General features: G+C 45.9%; 1 pseudogene; it reads left to right on the top strand.

Annotated features, from left to right (window-relative positions):
- Window positions 1–12,561, top strand: part of LOC102915471 (serine/threonine-protein kinase PLK1-like) — a 30,549-nt pseudogene extending 17,988 nt beyond the window's left edge.
- Window positions 12,562–13,358: the final 797 nt, after the last annotated feature.

The following is a 13,358-nucleotide window of genomic DNA, read 5'->3' as shown; positions in this document are numbered from 1 at the left end:
GTTTGGCAAGACAAATGGTGGGGAGAAAAATTGTTGTGAAGATTTTCTGTTCAAGGGAAGAATGTTCATGGTTCCGAGAGACAGACATTTATCACACTGTGATTGCTTCAAACCACAGAGGAGGCAAAAAAAAAAAAGTCTGCAGGAAACCATGACCATGCCTAACAGTGACTTTGAAATCTTCAAAAAGATGACAGGATCCTACAATGATGATTCCACATGGACTATGATAAAGCCATTAAGCCGATTAACACCATGGAAAAATCGACTTTGGACTACAAACTGGTCAGAACAATTTTGAGAGGACTAGTTGAGATGATCCAGCTTGACAGACTACTCAAACAAGGACTTGAAACAAGCCCTGAACTTTCCTATTATGCAGAGACTGGACAAACAATACAGGACTTGATGATTAACGCAAAAATTTTCTTTTCAAGATTCCCTAAAGATATCTTCACCCCTAGAAAGCAAAAAGAAAAAGAGAATATAGATATGAGATAGATCATCGAATCTACTCTGAGAAAAAAGATAAAGAAATAATAGGATAAATAGGTAGATCACTGAATCTACACTGAAGAAAGAGGGGAAGATATAAAAATGACAAAAGGTAGACTACTGAATGTATTATGAAAAGAAAAAAAGAGAATATGGATATGATAAGATAAAAAGGGAGATTATGGAATCTACTTTTAAAAAGGAACTACTTGTTTTAAATAAGTTAAGTAATGAAAATTTTTTGGTCTGAGTTTATCAGATGTTACTGGACTGGACATTGTTAATATATATAATGGAGTTTTTATCTGAATCTGTCAAATGTTAATGGACGAGACATCATTAATGTAATTTTTGGCTGTATATATTGTATATACTTATTGGATAGTTTTTCTTGTATTAGTTATAAGCTTTCTTTAATTTTAGACAAAAAGAGAGGAAATGTGGTGGTATTGTGTTCCCCAAAATATTGTGTACTCTAATAAATTTATCTGGGGTCAGAGAACAGACAGTCACTAAATACAAAGGCTAGAAAATGGTGGCATTCACACCTTTAATCCTAGCATTTGAGAGATAGAAATCCCTCTGGATCTCTGTGAGTTCAAGGCCACATTGGAAATAGCCAAGCATGGTGACACATGCCTTTAATCCCAGAAAGCCAGCCTTTAATCCCAGGGAGTGGTGGTAGAAAGCAGAAAGACATATGAGGTGTGAGGACCAGAAACTAGAAGCTTTTGGCTGGTTAAGCTTTTGGCTGGTTAAGCATTTGGCTGGATAAGCATGTGGCTGGTTAAGCTTCAGGCCTTCCAGCAGCAGTTCAGCTGAGAGCCATTGGGATGAGGACACAGAAGCTTCCAGTCTGAGGAAACAATACCAGCTGAGAAGTTGACCAGGTGAGGTTAGCTGTGGCTTGTTCTGTCTCTCTGATCTACCAGCATGGACCCCAATAACTCGCCTCAGGTTTGATTTTATTAATAAGAACTTTTAAGGTTCCTTCTACAATACCTCCACAATAGACTACTGGCAATGGTCGAGAGAAAGCCTGAACTGACCTACTCTGGTGACAGGATGGCAAAACACCCTAATTGTCATGCTAGAAACTTCATCCAATGACTGAGGGAACTGGATGCAGAGATCCATGGCCAAGCCCCAGGTGGAGCTCCACGAGTCCAATTGGCAAGAAAGAGGAGGGTTTGTATGAGCGAGAATTGTTGAGACCAAGGTTGGAAAAAGCACAGGGATAAATAGCCAAATGAATGGAAACACATGAACTATGAACCAATAGCTGAGGAGCCCCCAACTTGATCAGGCCCTCTGGATAAGTGAGACAGTTGATTAGCTTAATCTGTTTGGGAGGCATCCAGGCACTGGGACCAGGACATATCCTCAGTGCATGAGCTGGCTGTTTGGAACCTGGGCCTATGCAGGGACACTTGGCTCAGCCTGGGAGGAGGGGACTGGATTCAATTCCCAGGGGAGGGGACTGAACTCAATTCCCAGGGGAGTCTTTTCCCTGGAGGAGATGGGAATGTGGAGTGAGCTGGGGGGGAGGCAGGGCGGGAGGGGGGAGAACAAGGGAATCCGTGGCTGATATGTAAAATTAAATTAAATTATAAAATTAAAAAAAATACTAATAAAAATAAAAGCTCGAAGGGCCAGTCAAGGTGCTGAATACTATTAATCTTTGTATTCGAGAGGCCAAATCAGGGAAATCTCAGTGAGTTCAGAGTCAGGCTGATCTAAACAGTGAATTCCAGGAGACTGGGAGTGTATGGTGAAAAAAAACTGGCAGGTTTTCACCATAAATAAATAAATGTTTGAGGAGACAGGTATGTTTAACCTGACTTAAATTATGCAATGGATACATGCATTGAATATAACACAGTACTACATTAAAAAGACAATTTTTACATTTTAAGTATCAGCTAAGAGTATTTTTAAAAAGAAACAGTGGCAGGGAGAGAACCATGTTGGTAAAGTCCTTACCTTGCAAACACAAGGACCTGAGTTTTAGCCCCAGAACCCATGTGAAAAGACCCGAGGATGTTGTTAGTGCAAGACTAATCCAGCACTGAAGAGGCAGAGACAAATGCATCCTGGGATCTCGCTGGTCAACCAGTCCGGCCTACATGGTGAGTTCTGAGCAGAGAGACTCTGTCTCAGAATAGGAGGAGCATGGACAGCACCTGAGGAACACTACAAAAGGTTCTGTGACTCCCTCATGCATGCATTCATACATATGCATGCATACTCACATGGACATGTGCTCCTGCACAAGTTAAAACACTATCACAAACATATATCCAAATAAATAGTTTGATGTTTTAAGCCATTAAGTTCTGGAGGGTTTTGTTACATAATAAAAAATTATCATGTGAAATTATATCTCATTGAAAGCCACACAAAGAGTTAAAAATGGGGACTCTTTGCTCATCCTCACACACACACGTGTGTGTGTGTGTGTGTGTGTGTGTGTGTGTGTGTGTGTGTGTTGTATACATATGTATGCATGGTATGTTGGCACACAAACACATGAATGTGCAGGTGTGTGCACCTATGCACATGCATTCAGAGACCAGAGTAGGATGTCATATGGCTTGTCTATCAGGATCCACCTTTGTGCCTTGAGACAGGGTCTGACTAAGTAGAAGTTCACCACTTCTGCTAGGCTGGCTGGCCAGCAGGCTGCCATAGTCTGTCTGTCTCCACCTCCTCCCCAAACTGGGGTTATAGATACACATGGCCATCCTTCCTACTGGGGTCCAGGAGATCTGACACCCTCTTTTGAACTCCACAGACAAAACACACACATGGTGCACAGACATGCAAGCAGGCAAAGTATTCATAAACATAAAAAATAAAATGAAAAAATTTTAACTTTCAGTTTTTTGTGCTGAAGATCGAGAAGCCTCCCCTCAGAACCCACTACTCTGGCTGGGGATGGCTCAGTGAGTAAAGTCATTGCTTTGTGTGTTTGCTTCTTTTTCTTTTGCTACGATAAACACCCTGACCAAAAGCAACCAGTAAGGAAAGGGTTTATTGAAGCTTAAAGTTTAGTCCATCATCAAGGGAAACTGAGGCAGGAACTCAAAGCAAGAGCTTGAGGCAGAAACCATGAAGAAATTCTGCCTAGTGGCTTACCCGCTGGTGGCTTCTGCTTAGCCATCTATTTATACATACAGGCCCACCTGCCTAGGGAATGTACTGCCCACAGTGTGCTTCCCTTTGCCCCGTCAACCAGCAATCTATAAGGACAGCCAAGATCAGCCATCACACCTTCCAAGCACAAAGACCTGAGTTACACATTACTTGTGTTGTGGTTTGAATAAAAATGGCTCCCATAGGCTCATATATTTGAATGCTTAGTCACCAGGGAATAAGTGACACTATTTGAAAGGATTAAAAGAACTAGGAGGTGAGGCCTTTTGGAGGAAGTGTGCCACTGACAATGGACTTTGAGATTTCAAAAGCCTATGCCAAGCCCAGGGTCTCTCTCTGCCCACTGATCATGATATAGCTCTCAGCTACTGCTCCAGAGCATGCCTGCATGCCAGCATGCTTCCTGCCATGATGATAATGAACTAAACCTCTGAAACTGTAAACAAACCCCCAATTAAATACTTTCTTTTATAAAAGCTGCCTTGGTCATGGTGTCTCTTCACAGCAATAGAACAGTGACTAAGATAGAAACTGGTGCCAGGGACTGGTGTATTGCTGTGACAGGCCTGACCATGATGTTTGATGGATGAATGTGGAAGACTTTGGGACATTGGACTAGAAAAATGGTTGGATACTTTAGGTGGAGCTTAATGGGTCATCCTAGTGGAAGCGTGGAAGACAGTGCTCAGGATGATTTGAACTATGGAAGCCCAGCTCAAAAAAGTTTCAGAGGGTAAGAGGTCTGTAGACCATTCTTGTGATGTTTTGGAAAAGAATGTGGCTTCTTTTGCCCTTGTCCTGAAATCGGTCTGAAACTGAACTGAAGACTTTTGAATTAACAGCCTTGGGGGAGGAGATTTCAAGTCAGTCTGAATTGTTTTCCAAGAGTGTGTTTGGTGGTTATTAGTGGCCAGTCTTAAGCAGATGTGCAGGAGCAAGATGAGCAAGGAAAAATAAAACATATAGTTTGAAGAGATAAGGAACACCCGGAAATGTAATGTTGGAGCCAAGTCCAGGGCTCAAGGAGATAAAATGTTTAAAGAAAAGACTGCTGATAAATGGAATAAGGGGAGTGGTGACTTCAGGGCAAGACCCCATCAGGCTAAGCTACCACACTAATTTTGTATTTAATACTGTCACCTGTCCTTTGCAATTGGCACATTATCTTGTTTCACTGTATAGGTGTGAAAATTTAAAAGTCTGAATTTAAAATCACCAGTGCCACAGTACAAACCTGCTTCTAAATAAAGTGACATAGTTGAGCAGAAGATGAGAACCAGAGATTTCAGAGGCAGCACTAAAGATGGCTAAGGGAGGAATCTGGAGAGGATGGAAGAGGGAGGAGCCATGGAGAGAGGGATGCACAGTAGGTTTAGCTTAAGTGCTGCATATTTCAAGTTCTCCTAGAGTCCCTTTCCCATGTCTGTCCTATTTAAAGTGATGAGCTCCTTACACCAGGAGACACAGGGTGGCGACTTTCAGGCATGGCCTGAGACAGCAGATGTAGGAGCTCTGCAGTAAGTCCAGATGGCAGTGTGCCCATTTCCCCAGCATGAAGGGTCTGTGTCCAGCACAGGAGGAGGTGAGCCAGCTACCACAGGTTTCTCTCAGGAAACCCTAGTTTTCAAGGAAATATAATCCAAGGCTGGTGTTTCCCAGCATCCTCCTCAGAGGCCAAAGCTGGAAAGCTGGCTTGAGCACCAGCCCACCTCCAGAAAACCAGGGTCCAGGGAGATGCAGTTCCCAGTGTCCCAGTGGCTGCCCCACTGTTGAGATTCCGGAGGGCTTATTGGACCCACTCAGCAGGCACCAGTATGTAAGGGGCCGCTTTCTGAGTAAAGGAGGCTTTGCCAAATGCTTCGAAATCTCAGACCCAGACACTAAGGAGGTGTTCACAGGCAAGGTCGTGCCTAAGTTTTTGCTGATCCAGAAGAAGATGTCTACAGAGGTTTCCATTCGCCGCAGCCTCACACATCAACACGTCTTAGGCTTCCACAGCGTTTTCGAGGACAGTGACTTTGTGTTTGTGATTTTGGAGCTCTGTCGGGATAAAGTGGGTGTTTCTGCTGCAAGGCTGGGGCGCCCACACCGGAAACTTTCTGGCAAAGGGTCATTTTGGAGTGCCCCTTATACAAAGGCTATTTCAGCGAGCAGGCTGCCCACATGAAGTCCTATTTCCCTACCAATCTGGTGTAGGCTGTAGGATTCCTCCTGTAGCTTGGACTTATGATCCAGAGAATGGACCAGAAAGTTTCTTCACTTCTTCCTCCAGCTCTTTGCTGCTTACTAAAAGCATGCACAGACCCAAAATATCAACACCCGAGGACTTGTTAGGACTGTGGAATCTCAGTTCTGAACCTGGGTTTAATTCAGTCCCTGGTTGACTTTCAATAAAGCTATGGAAGCACTGATGAGTACTGATGGGAGAATTAGATCAGCCTAAAGGCTGATGGTAGGCAGAAGTCCTATCACAGAGGCCTGTGGTGGATAGCAGTGGCCTCTGGGGTCCTTGGGGAGTCCTCTCTTACTGCAGCCCAGAGCTGGGGAACTCCTGGAGTAGCCTTGACTTTTGTAAGGCTGAGGCAGGGGGATCACAAGTTCCAGGCTACACTCAGCAATGTAGTGAGATCCTGTCTCAGTTCAAACTATATAGGGGGAGAGAGTCTTTTAGGAGTTTTTGTGAGGGCCAAATGAATTAATATACAAGACTGCATTCCTGGGACATAAGAAGCCTAGAGTTAATGCTCTGACTGACAGGCCTGTTCTAGGTTTTATCCCATACACCAGGTGTCCCACCTGGTGGGGCCCCAGGTGTGGTTCTCCTCCCCCATTCTACAGATATGCCTTGGTGGGCCCAGGAAGCCCAGGCTATTTGTCAGAGCTGGAATCCTGGAAGCAGAACTAGGATTTAAACACACGTCTGGGGGACCTGGAAGCCCCTCTGGTGGTAAATAACAAAATGTGTTTTGCAAGGGCAAGCTGACGAAATGGTCCCCAGTTAATATTGAGTGCCAAGTGTCAGGAAATGATCCTTCTCACCAGCAGGGTGACATTGGTCCTTGCTAAAGCTGAGGCTGGAGGACCTGGTAGAACTTATGGCCACTGAGCTGTGGCATATTTGAGACTGGAGCAGCCGCATGTCAGGTGGGATTTCTGTCTCATCTCACTTAGGCTCTGCCTCTCCCCTCCAGCAAATCAATCCCGTGGCTGCCTCCCTCATCTAGAAGATGCTTCAGACAGAAACCACTGCCCACCCCACCATTCACGAGTTGCTCAATGATGAGTTCTTCACGTTTGGCTATATCCCTGTGCATCTCCCCATCACCTGCCTCCCCATCACACCAAGGTTTTCAGTAGCTCCCAGCAGCCTGGATCCCAGCAAGTCCTCGAGAAAGGTGAAGCTTGGTCTTGGTAGGGTAGACCCCAGAGAGCCCAGATTTCTAGGGTGCATTTCAGGGTACATGCACCTTACTCTGCCCCCAGAGTTGGGTCCTATCCTTGAGGTCTAGTCCTGGGCTCTTCTGACCTTTGGCCTTGGCAGGAAAAACAGACTGAATCAACCAATTGCACTGGATAAGGAGAAAATGGACTGAACACCATGCCCAGGAAATTCTATTTTTATTACATTTAGAAGTCCCTATCATCTCTCTTGCATGTTCTGTTGAGAATGCTGGAACTTGTCAGGTATAGACATGGAGTATAACACGGCACCTGTCCTCAGTTCTTATTCTCAGCCACCATTGTTCACTGTGTACCTTCACCCCTTTGAGGGCTTGTGCTTTGTCTGTCAGGAGAAGGTCTCTCATTGTCACCAGGCTGCTCTGGAGTCAGTCCTCCTGCCTAGGGCTCTGGATTACAGGTTTGTCAGCACATCTCACTTTTGAAATGGCACTACAGCCAACTCCAGCAGTCTGCCATTTTACACTTGAACTAAAGTACATCTGTGAGTTCGAGGCCTGCCTGGTCCACAGAGCAAGTACCAGGACAGCCAGAGCTGTTAGAGAAACCCTGTCTGAAAAAGAAAACAAAGGATTAAATAGAAGAATGAACAGGAAGCTTCTGACCCTCTTTTCCTGGTCTGTTTACATTTCTTTTGATGTTTTTATCATTAGTCCTCTATATGTTTCTCTTTCTTAACCAATTGAGAGTGAGCTTTCTTCTGCTGCTAATGCTTCTGTGTATATTTCTGGAAAAAACACATGACAGACACCAGCACAACCTTCAGGACACTCAGCATTAATCTAATCCCATACATCTTCCCAATTTTTTTTTTCTGTTTTTCTTTTCTTTTCTTTTCTTTTTTTTTTTTGAGACAAGATCTTACTATGTATCTCAAGCTGGCCTCCAACACACAGAGATCAACCTGCTTCTGTCTTCCAAGTGCTGGGATCAAAGATGTGTGCCACCTCACCTGGTAGCATTCTTTTGTTTTGTTTTTTAACTCACTCCTTCCTTCCTCCCTCCCTCCCTCCCTCCCTCCCTCCCTCCCTCCCTCCCTCCCTCCCTCCTTTCCTTCCTTCCTTCCTTCCTTCCTTTTTATTGAAACAGACTAAAAAGGCAAGAGTGGCCTCAGGTTTGAAATCTCTGGCCTCACTGCCCCTTCTTCCCCCCACCCCCCCTCCCGTGCTGGGCTCATAGGAGTGTGCCACTGTTTTTAGAATTACTATTTTTTTCTTGCAGTTTTATTTGACCTTAATATATTTCATTAAGGGTTGTAGTCTTTGAGAAGTAGCTTGAAAGACTTTGTTTCTCTGTGTGGATATACTTCCAATGTAATATAAAATTCTCAGTTCATCTGTTTCAATTAGATTTACATTTTTAGGCAAATGACTTGCAATGATTTAGTTTTGGTTTTGGTGCTTTGAGACAGTCTCATGTTGTTCAGGCTAGCCTTGAACTCCCAAATGCTGGGGTTACAAATGTGTGCCTCACCCCTGACTCAATGACTTGGTTTATTTTGAAATTTTTTAGGGCTATACAAAAATATTATAAACAAAATAGGGCTGACTTCCCATGTACCATTCCCCAGCATCCTCCCCCAGGTTCCTCCACTTCAGCACATCTCTACCATGGAATAATTACCAAAACAAAAACGTTAACCACCAGATAATCCTGTCAACAAATTCCAGTCCTCCTGTCAATCAGATTCGCCACTAACATCACCTTGTTCTGTATCAGGATGCAAGTCAGTACTGCACATGGCATTTAGAGACCTCAGCTTCTTAGTTTCCTCCAGCCTGTGACAGTCTCTGGGCTTTTCCTTGTGTCTTGTGACCTTGACATGCTCAGAGGTTGCTGAGGAGTGTGTTTCCTGTTGGATTTGTTGCTTCCTCATGATTTAGGGAAGATTCTACATTCTGAGCAGGAATTCTGCAGAGAGGATGTGCTCTTTTCAGTGTGTCAGGGAGACAAGGCTGTCTCTGCTACAGATACTGTTTCTTCCGTAATTGACAAGTATCTTACAGGAAGTTGTTTGAAAAACTATTGGCCATCAATTTTGGCATGCACATGTGGGTCTTGGTATAGTAATTATTACTGTAATTTTTATTTTTCCCTTTTAATTTTTGAGACAGTGTCTCATGTGGCCCAGTCTGCTTAGAATTCCCAGTAGCCAAGGATGACTTTGAACTTCTGTTCCTTGTGCCTCTGTCTCCCGAGTGCTAGGATTACAGGTGTGGGCCACCATGGCCAGTTTATAAGGAGCTGAGAATCTTAATTCATGGCTTCACACTATACAAGATCTCTATTAACTGAACTATTGCTGAGCCCCCTTTTCTGTGACCCTTTCCTGTAGTGCTGGACTTGTGGATTCCTATCCTATGGGAGGTATTAAAATACTGCTACTTTAAGGATTCTTTGTTTTTAGTAAGTAGCAATAAATGAAGATATATTATAGACATTTTCCAGATTATCCAAATGTAGAAAATTGTATCATGTGTTATGTGATCCTGGGGTAGTCCTCCTCCATTTCCAATAGTTATATTTGGACAGGTGTGATTTTACATATTCTAAACACTCATTTTGTTTTTCCTATGAATGGGTATTTTGCATGCATATATGAATGTGCACCACATGAATGCCTGGAGACCACAGAGGCCAGAAGATTGTCTTGGATTCCTTGGAACTAGAGTTACAGGTGGTTGTGAGCCTCCATGAGAATGCTGGGGACCAAAGCCAGGGTCTTGACAAGAATACCCAGAGTTCTTAGTGGCTGAGCCATCTCTCCAGCCCCCTTTTAGCTAGTTTTAAATTTTTATTTCACACTTAAATTCTTAGTGCAGCATGGTGGGATTTTTGTTGCTGTTGTTTTTAGTTGAAACTTTAGGGAATGTCCTGTTTCATGGGAGAACTGATACATGCTGCTTTGGGGAAGTGAATCGTTCAATAATAAAGACAGCATCAGTGACCAGCACAGCTCCGGTCACCATAGGCCAACTAATGATTCAGTGTGGCTTTCATTAGACTGTTATCTGTAGGCACTCAAAGCAAAAGGCTTACACTGCGCTTCACCCATCCTCCTGACTTCCTGGATGCACAAGGTGCCCTTCATTCTTTGCTTGAATTTGTGCCTCCAGGTTCCCTCCCTAAGGGACAGCAACAGCTGCTGTCCTGGAGAGACAGGCTGTTGGAGCAGAGGCCTGAGCACCTGAAGCTTTGTGGCCTCTCAGTAAGCACCATGTACCTGACACACCAACCCGGTCCTGACTCAGTTCCCAACAGCAGTGAGAGCTAATGGGACTGTGGGAAGAGTGCTGGCTGTGGCAGACAGCCTGTGCTCCCTCCAGTGGTTTTGTGCCTGGCTAATGGCCATGTCACCTTCTCAGGTGTAGAGAGACCCTTGCCTGACCATCCCTGGGAAAAGGAGGAGCCAGTGGTTGGGGGGACAAGTGATGCCATCAAGAGCCACCTTGGTGACATGCTGCAGCTGCTGACCAGGGTCAATGCCTCCAAGCCCTCAGAGGGAAGGAGGTGAGGTAAGGTGAGTCCAGCAGGGGCTTCCCATCTGGAGAAGGCAGGGCATCTCAGTCATCAAGCAGCACCCATTTCCTGGAGATCAACATCCAGATGAGTTAGCCTGACACCCAAGGCCCTCCTGGTATGCCTTCTGCCTATTTCTGCCCCATCTCACTCTGTAGGTGACTGATAGGTCACCTCTGCACAGCTGCATCTTCTGTCTCCTTTCTGCCCAGGGAATTAATCCCTTGGTCCTCAAGAGACTCAGGTCAGCTCCAGCCTCAGGGCTTTTGTGCCCACTGTCACCACCCTGACCCCCACTGCCAGCACTTCCTAACCTGACTTAACTCTCCGTAACATTTCTTCCCAACACATCCATGTATCTGCAGTTGGGACTCGTGTACACTGAGTTGGTTCTAGCGTTGCAGGAATGGTTGGGTCTGCTCAGTGTCTTCACCACTTTAATATGGGGCACTAGGCTTTTCACCAGCCCTGATGTTAATGACAGAGCAGCTGAGAGACTTTGATCACTCTTCATCCTTGTGGGTTATACATGGGTCCTTCCAGAAGCCTCGGGTTTCTTTTCCTATCCATACCTACCACAGTTCCTGGGACACAGTAAAGGGGCCCACTTAACGCATTGCGACTTGATGTCCTGGGCTGCAATTTTTCCATTTGGGTGCCTGGGTTTGTGCCTTCAGAGCCCTCCCCAGGCTTCATGGGGTGCCCCGCCCCCAGCTCTGCGGAGGGCTATCTGAAAAGATAGGAGAAGGGGCTGGCCTAACCAGTGCTGTGTTTCTATCCCAGAGGAGGCTGAGGATCCTGCATGCATCCCCATTTTCTGGGTCAGCCTGTGGGTAGACCAATGAATGAAATATGGACTTGGTAGGTGTCTCCAGAATGTGGGATGGGCAGAGGATGGTGTGGCCATGGTAGCTTTTGAGTGAATGACTGAGTGATGTCTGTAATTGTGTGTCTATGTTACTAACTTATGCATGCAAGCGCTCTACTACTGAGCTCTTCCCAGCCTTTGTCCACCTCCTCCTGCCTTTCTAAGATAGCCCTCCCCCTGCCATTAGAATATTGTCTCCCTGACAACAATACAGGGGCACTCTTTAATGACTCAGCATGCCTCGTCCTCTACAATGATGGCGACAGCCTCCAGTACATAGACCGTGATGGTATGGAGTCTCACCCCACCATGAGCTCCCACCCTGACTCCTTGATGAAGAAGGTGGGAACTGGCTGCTGAGGGGCAGTGTGGCAGGGTATGGGGACTGCCTTGGGGTCAGGCCCTTATTCTGGAATCCCTGCCCCAACTTTCGAACCAGATCCCTCTCCTCCAGCATTTCCGAAGTTACATGAATGAAAACCTGCAGAAGGCAGGGGCCAACACCACAGCCCAGGAAGGTGATGAGCTGGCCCGGCTGCCCTACCTGAAAAAATGGCTCCGCACAAGACACACCATCACCCTGCACCTCAGCAACGGCACTATACAGATTGGTTTCTTCCAGGTCTGTTGGGGCCTGTATTTGAGGTGGCTGGGTGGGGTGGAAGTGCTGTCCTTTCACCTGGTGGGGGGTCTTCCTCCGCTTTGCCTCAACCTCGGGCACCAGCTAGCTCTTCCCTCACTCCCTTCTTCCCTCCAAGGACCACAGCAAACTTATCCTGTGTCCCCTGATGGCAGCTGTGACCTACATCAACAAGAACGGGGACTTCCACACATACTGCCTGAGCCTTCTGGAGGAATATGGCTGCTGCGAGGAACTGGGTAGACAGCTATGCTATGCCCACACCATGGTAGACAGGCTGCTGAGCTCAAAGTCTACCTGCAACAGATGGAGGATGACTCCTAGGACTCTGTCATTTGGGCTGGTGCCCCTTTACTCTGCAAGCTCTGCCTGGGACTGCATTGCTGGGTTTCCGGGACTGCTGTTCAGTGTCCCCTGTCCATGAGGCTGGGTAGGGAAGGGGTTGCTGTGTAAGTTATTTTTGCATATGTCTGGATCTGAGTTTATAACCTCTTCCCCTGCCCTCAGCCTACAGTTTAACTTGTATAGGTGAATTTCTATTGAATTTGAGACTGTTGTTTCCTTTGCTTTATATTTATTCAATATATATGCATATCTTTTCTTATCCTGTATTTTTGTGAGTACTCTGAACCCAGAGTATTTCTCTGTCCCAACAGCCTCAGGCTGCTAAACTGCTGTCCAATATTTTGATGCTGTCCAAAATTTTGATGCTCCCTAGACAAGGTTGAGCCACAGGCTTAACTCCTTGGTCCACCTTTGGGGCACCTGGTTGTCTCAGGTCTTTGACATCTGGCAGGACCTCCCAGCAACCAAAGCTGGTGACTAGTAGGGCAGGAAAAAGCTCTCAAAGCTCAGGCCCTTTTGGCATGGTGAGTGTGTAGCAGCAGCCTGGGGAAGGAGTGTGTGAAGTGAAGGATGTAGCCAGCAGGGAGTTGGCCCAGAGCCTGCTGTACCTCAGTTGGAAGCTCCATGTAGTGGTGCTTCTTGGGTTGGGCAGGACAAGGACACTGACTCAGTTATGGCAGGCCATCCCTGATCCATGTCCCACCCAGGCTCTAGAACACAATTTATTCATGGCATGGAGCAGGCTTTGCACTGATATCCCCTTTTAACATTGGAACCTTTTCAGAGATGTGGGCAGAGAAATGGGCTGTGGGGATATCCCAATGGGTCCCTTCCTCTCAGGAAGAGGCCCCTCCAAGCCTGCTCATCTATTACCAG

Source organism: Peromyscus maniculatus, chromosome 23, assembly GCF_049852395.1.
Source record: "Peromyscus maniculatus bairdii isolate BWxNUB_F1_BW_parent chromosome 23, HU_Pman_BW_mat_3.1, whole genome shotgun sequence".
Classification (NCBI taxonomy): Eukaryota; Metazoa; Chordata; class Mammalia; order Rodentia; family Cricetidae; genus Peromyscus; species Peromyscus maniculatus.
Note: the sequence above shows the minus strand (reverse complement) of the source record. Positions and strands in the feature narration are given on the sequence as shown.